Below are 6647 nucleotides of genomic sequence, written 5' to 3'. Positions count from 1 at the left end.
GGACATGTAAAGCTTGATTGCTATTTTTTTCCTTTGCAAGCCTGTAGCACTTCAGAAAGGAAGTTGCATCCCATTCATTCCTTGCTTGCTGGCTTGTCTGAGTTGTTAACCTTTCTAGCTAATTTGAAACTACCATAATATTCCTATTCAATCACTTGGACAACTCCATTTAGACTGTAAACTCACTCTTGATTAGGTGTTTAATCTCCTGTGTACTGTCTTTTTCTAAAAACTTTAAGTAAAGCTGCACAAATGTAAATGCCTACTTTACTGGGGAAACAGCCAGTGGAATTAGACTTTTTGTTCCCCAAACAGTTTTTTCTTGGGTTTGGTGTTTAGATTCAATAGCAGAATAGAGACCAAACTCTGAAGCCTTGGGACTGTACCTGAATGCAGGAATCTCAGCTGGGTCCTGTCAGTGACAACTAGCCTATGCAGGCTAGTTTCAAGCCAAAATTTCTTCTTGATGTGTTTTTGCTGCTATATTAAAGCACTTTACTTATTCTGTATGTAACTTCTAAACCTCTGCATGAATGGGGAGTAGTTTAAGTCATTCTTAGAGACACAATGCCTGAGTAACCATTTGATATATGGTGATAAAAGGAAATATTAGAGAAGAAGTATGTGCAGGAAAACCATGGAATTGAATGGTGGAACACTTTGCTCTTAAACTGTTGCTTCCTTATCTTAGTCTTAATGTCTTGCTACTGACCTTGATTCTAAACAGAACACCTTCTTTGCTATAGTAACACAGTTCTCTAAGTGTGTTTATGCCTTCATCCTTCATATGATGAATTGCTAGAGGATTGAAGAAATGGGGTTAGCAGTATGCCAGGAATAAAAATTATATTAACAAAATTCTCGAGAGATGATAATGATTCTGAATGGAAATACATCATTCACTTGGCAGTATGCAAAAGGTCACTTCAGAGTTCTTTGTCCTGTAGCAAAATAATGTTGAATATAAGGAATATACTAGATTCAGATCTAACTATGTAGTGAAGATTATTTGTGCCTGTATTGTACATGGTGATCATGATGCTCTTTTTGTAGCTCATTTCGCTGCTTCAATTTGTGTAAACAGGAAAAGTATTTGGTGTATTTTTAAATACATGATTATGGCCTCTTTTTTATCACCACCTAATATAGCATTCAGTCAGTGAAAACTTGTTGCTTAGACATCCTACATGGCTTTCATACTCATATGAATAAATTTTACTAAATGGTTATTTTATTGTTTTGGTCTGTGCAAATACAAAATTGCTTCTGACCCAAGTACACAAAAAAACCCTTCCTTGTTTTAGGTAGAGATGGTGCTTTGGATAGCTTTGGCTCGGTAAGTGTACAAGTAGAGGGCCATCATCTCTTGGTTCTCTCATTCTTTTGCAAAGATATGTGAGACCACCACACTCATTCTCTTTATCACTGGGTACTTGGCCTGAACTCTAAATAAAATTAAAATATGGAAGTTTTCTGGCCTTATTGTCCCATCTAACTGGGAGTAAAAGGTAGCTGCTATGTTTCATGTGGCATGTTAAGGGGCTGTATTTTTCTTTTGCAGGTTCTACTTAATGTAACAAATTGATAAAACATACAGGCTTCTGGTCTTAGTTTTTCCTCTTTTTTACTTGAACCTTTAACCTGTGTATTATCATAACCCTTCTGAAAGCTTAACTTATGCTAATAATTATTGGTCTTTTGGAAAGCTCGTGGCTTCCTAAAGGTTACAGATAGCATGGACAGCCTGTTAACTCTGTTTCTAAACCCCCCTGCCCTTTACTGGTGTGTATCTAAGTAGTAGGTGATATCCATCCAGAATAATGGACTTTCAGTCTCTTGCATTCAGATGGGTTTATTTTTTTAATTTTTTTTGTATCAAAAGTGTCTTGCAGACTGTGGTATTGAAGTAGTGTAGTATTTGGGCCATATTATGCATTCCTATTGTTCATAATATGTACAAGCTTCTTTGGTTATAATGAGTGAAATTTAATTGACAGTACTATCCCAGCACTGATGTAGCAAAAGTCTGCCTATGAGAGTAGGAACCCACGCTGAAGCAAGTTTTCTCACAGGACTTGGGGACCCTGTGGGGGACCCACACTGGAGCTGTCTGTTCCTGAAGGACTGCACCCCATGAAAGGGACCTACACTGGAGCAGTTTATGAAGCCCATGGGGAGAACTTACACTGAAGAAGTCTGTAGAGGACTGTCTCTCGTGAGAGGGGCCTCATGCTGGAGTGGGGAAAATGTGAGGAGTTCTTTCTGTGAGAAGGAAGGAGTAGCACAGGCAGTATGTGATAAAGTGACTGCAACTTCCATTCCCCACCTCTGTGTGCCACTGGATGGAGGAGGCAGAGAAAGTTGTGAATAAAGTTAAGCTGAAGAAGAAAGGAGGGGTGGAGGAAGGTGTCTTTAAGATTTTGTTTATATTTCTTATTATCTTACTTGGATTTAATTGGTAATTAATTTCCTCAAGTCTGTTTATCCATGACAGAAAGTGGTGAGTGATCTGTGTCTGTATCTTTCAGCATGAGCCTTTCATTATATTTTCTCTCCTCTGTCAAGCTGAGGAGGGGAGTGATAAAGTGGCTTTGGTGGGTACCTGGTGTCCAGTTCGAGTCAACCTACCACAGAGGCAAACTATTTTGCTTGGAACTTAAAGAATTACTGTTTTCAAGTGTACTTTGCCTCAAGATACCAAAAAAATCACTGCCTTCCAGTAGTTAGTAGTTTAGGGAGCAAGTACTTTGTCAGATGGTCCAGTGGGATGCCATTTTTCATTGGGTTATTGTTTTAAGCAGAATTAGGTGAGACTTACTGTAGTTCAACTACCGATGGTGGAACTTGTTTGTATGTGTGATGGCACAAGTGTTGCAATAACTTCTGCAATTTTTGTGTTTCAGAAGTTAGAGAATGTAAACTGCATTGTAGTGTTGGGATTTTTTTTATTTAGAGAAGATAATGTATTTTTACATGTTATATTCAAACTTGTTTCTATCTTGCAGATGTATCAGTTTATGGTCTTGTTCTTGACTTTTTCTGAAGAATGTTAATCACATTTTAAAAAATACATATTTTGCAATTATATATTTTGCATTTTTATAATAGTACAAGTGCACTGAAGTTAATCACTGTCAGAAAGGATATGTTGTGACCTGCAGCATGCCTTTACTTTAGAACAACACGAACAACTTTTTAAATTTCCTGTAAAAAGGTTACATTCTTAATTGTAAAAAACAAAGTACTAGAGTAAAACAGTGTACTAGGGGCTTTACTAGATTCAACAGCAAAAAGATTGCACTACATTAACATGTGTATTTTCATTTTAAAACCAGAAAAATATCTTCTGTCCCTCAGGCAACAGTCAAAATTCCATTGTATCTGTTCACCAAATATTTAGAATACTACTTCTTCTGTCTGTATTTCCATTTTGTAACAGTTCCAATAGCTAAAGTACTGCAGTTGCCTTTACCTCCAAACTTCAGGTAGGGTTTTCACGCATTACCAAACCCAGAAAGCCTTTCATTTTGACATACAAAGATATTCCTGTTATGAATCATTAAACATAAAATTAACAAAAGAAAGGCAATGGCTCTGCATGCTTCTCTGAGCTACTTGAATTTTCCTCTGCTGCTTGCTTTTGGGGCCTACACTATGTTCTATCCAATATTCGAGTGGAGAGAGCATCAAAATTGTGGTGGTCCCAAATTCACAGAACACTTCAGCCTAAAGTTATGTGCCCAGAGCAGCCTCATGGGACCTGATGGTATTGTGATATTTACGTTGGACTTGGACAGCTGCTTGATATTCTACTGAATATTTTGGTTCTTTGTTTCTCCAAAATGAGACTAGCATGAGAATGATTTTTAAAAAAAGATAAATGGACACAGTAACAGCTGGGTTCATCAGAGTCCTTTCTAGCACCATGTCAAATTCAGGGGAGGCTGGAATGCTAGAAAAACCATGTCCCTGACAAGATCAGATGAGACATGGTACCATTTTTGAAATGGCAGCAGGCAGATAGCCCTGTGCTTAGGCAAAGACTATCTTCTGTTATGCATCTGGCTGCAATTTTCTTCCCTTATGCCTTGTCGTACTCCATTAGTTTATCCCAAAAAATCTTTCATAGTCCCTTTCCCCACTTTTCTCCCCAACCTCGGGCTTACTTAAGAGTTAACAGAATTCAGCTGCTTGTGAATAGTTTCAGTCCATCTGTTTAAGGATGGCTTTGCTCAAATTCAGTTCCTTGGCCTATGTCACCTCAGTATGTGACTGTTCCTAATTCTACACGGACTGCTCCTCCCAAGTTCTGTCACTACAAGGTTTTTATTTTCTCAGACATTGCCATTCTCCACTCGCAATTGCCCCTTTTTTTGGATCACCCTTCAGTTTTTATTCTGATCCTTTACTGCTTGCTGTTCCTGAAATGCCAATGCACTGCTATCTTCCACTGTTCAGTTTCCCCACTGAGTAGTGGAAGTAAGGGTGCCCTTTTTTTGATCTTTTAAATGAATTAATTTCAGAACCTAAATCTTCCTATCATTTGATAAAAGAAGTGTGTGTGTGGGGGGAAGTCTCCAAAACACAAAAAGAAAATCAAAAGCTATTTAATTTCCCTTTCATCTCTTAATTTAGTTGAAACCTCATGCTTGAAGATGCAGCATCTGTTCTTACAGAAGCCTCTGTCTGATTTTGACCTTAACCCTTTTATTTCATGGAAAACTCAGAATCACAGAATGGGTAATGTTGGAATTAGCCTTGGAAGATCATGCAGTCCTATGGGAATTTCCTGTATTTAAGTTTTCACATTGATTCTAATCCTGTCACTTGGCACCTCTGAGAAGAATCTGATTGTCTTCAGCCTACTCTTCAGCTATTTCTAATTAATGTTTGCCACCCTACCGCACTCCCAGGCCTTCTCTTAAGGCAAAAACATTTTCCTGTCTTGTTCTGAAATCCTTGTGCCTTCTGTAAAATCAGAGGATAGTTAAGTCTGGGCTGCAAGACACCTGAGAGTGGTTTTGGTAGTGTTAGTGTTCTTAATTACTCTCTTTCTGCTCTCTCCAACTAGTACTTGTAGCCTCTTACTCCAGTGCTTTATAGATACTTTTCTATAGTATTTTCTCTGCCCAGTAAGTACAGGAAAGAAAAGGGGATTCAGGGGAATACATGGAAATCACAGATTATCTGAGACGTTTTTATCTACAGTCTGCGTCCTAAACGCAGTCCTGTAAATTCCAGCCCGGTCTACATCTTGGCATCAGCATCCAGCATGGTGCGGAGGTTAACAGCATTGGGCTAGTAATGAAGAGGTAGCCAAATGTTTGAACTCGCCTCTGTCTTTGTGTGTTTGTTTGTGTTTGGTTTTTAGTTTGTTTTTTTTTTTTTTTAATCAGTATGCCCTAATAAATATTTGATAGCATAATTGTATGAAGAGAAGACCAACTGTTCAGTTTTAAAAGAAATAAATAAACTTGAAATGTTTATTTAGCTCCCAAGTGAAACGTGTCCCAAAGTACCTTATTTAGAATGGATGCTGCTGGACATAATGCTGAAGGAAATGCTAAGCTGTGGAAGAATTCTCCACTTTAAAATTTATGAGTATATATCTGGCTGCCTGTCATCTTCATATAAATCAAGATCTGACATTTATCTAAAACAAGCCTCTAGATGTAGCAACAACTGCATATTTTCTCCTTATTTTTTATCTACTCATGCTCTCTGAAATTTGACAAATAGATATTCATTTAAAAATATATATTTCAGAAAGACTGAATAAAGAAGTATGTTCAGTTTTATCAAGAATTTTTCATCATTCACTACAGACTGGGAAACAGCAAGTAGGTTAAGATAAATAGGAGCTGTTGGTAAGAATGTAATCTTGAGCATGTATCTGAAAAAGTCTTTGTATAAATGAAGTTGAAGTTAACTATCTGCTGAATTCAAAACCAGCAGATTAATGTTAGTTTTACCTGACCTTGGTGGAATTCCATTCACTTTGGTAATCATATCAGAAATTAATTAGTTGCATCATTTGGAAATAAAAAAAGAAAACAAAAACTTTCACAGTCTAACTCTAAAATTTCTTTGGGCTGCCAGGGCACTGCTGACTCATTCAGCTTGCCGTCGACCGGGACGCTCAGGTCCTTTTCCGCAGGCTGCTCTCCAGCCTCTCGCCCCCCAGCCTGTACCTACATCTGGGGTCGCAGGTGCAGGATCCGGTTCTCGTCTTTTTTTAAACTTCACGCGCTTGGTGATTGCCCATCTCTCTAATTTGTCGAGGTCTCTCTGCAGGGCCTCCCTACCTTCGAGGGAGCCGACAGCTCCTCCTCATTTAGTACCACCGGCAAACAAATTACTTTCTTTGGAAAGATGCTTGGAAGATGCCGCGGAAGCCCAGAATGCGGTGTCTGTCACCCTCGAAGCCAAACAAACCTTTGCCCCGCAAGGGCACTTCGCACGCTGTTTTTGGCTCCCTGAACGTGGAGCGGGCGGCGAGGATCGCGTCCGGGCTCCCCCCGCCGCCCCGTAGTGGGGACGGGCTCGGCCGCTCCCTGAGGCGCGGGGGGGCACCCGGGGGAGCCTCTCCGGCCGGGCCCTCCCGCGGGGCACCGGGGTAGCGCCGGGGGCGGCGCCGGACACGCCAC

The sequence above is a fragment of the Empidonax traillii genome, unplaced genomic scaffold (assembly GCF_003031625.1).
Source record: "Empidonax traillii isolate 1590-97213 ecotype Southwest subspecies unplaced genomic scaffold, ASM303162v1 scaffold207:size1520225, whole genome shotgun sequence".
NCBI lineage: Eukaryota > Metazoa > Chordata > Aves > Passeriformes > Tyrannidae > Empidonax > Empidonax traillii.
This window is presented reverse-complemented; position numbering follows the sequence as displayed.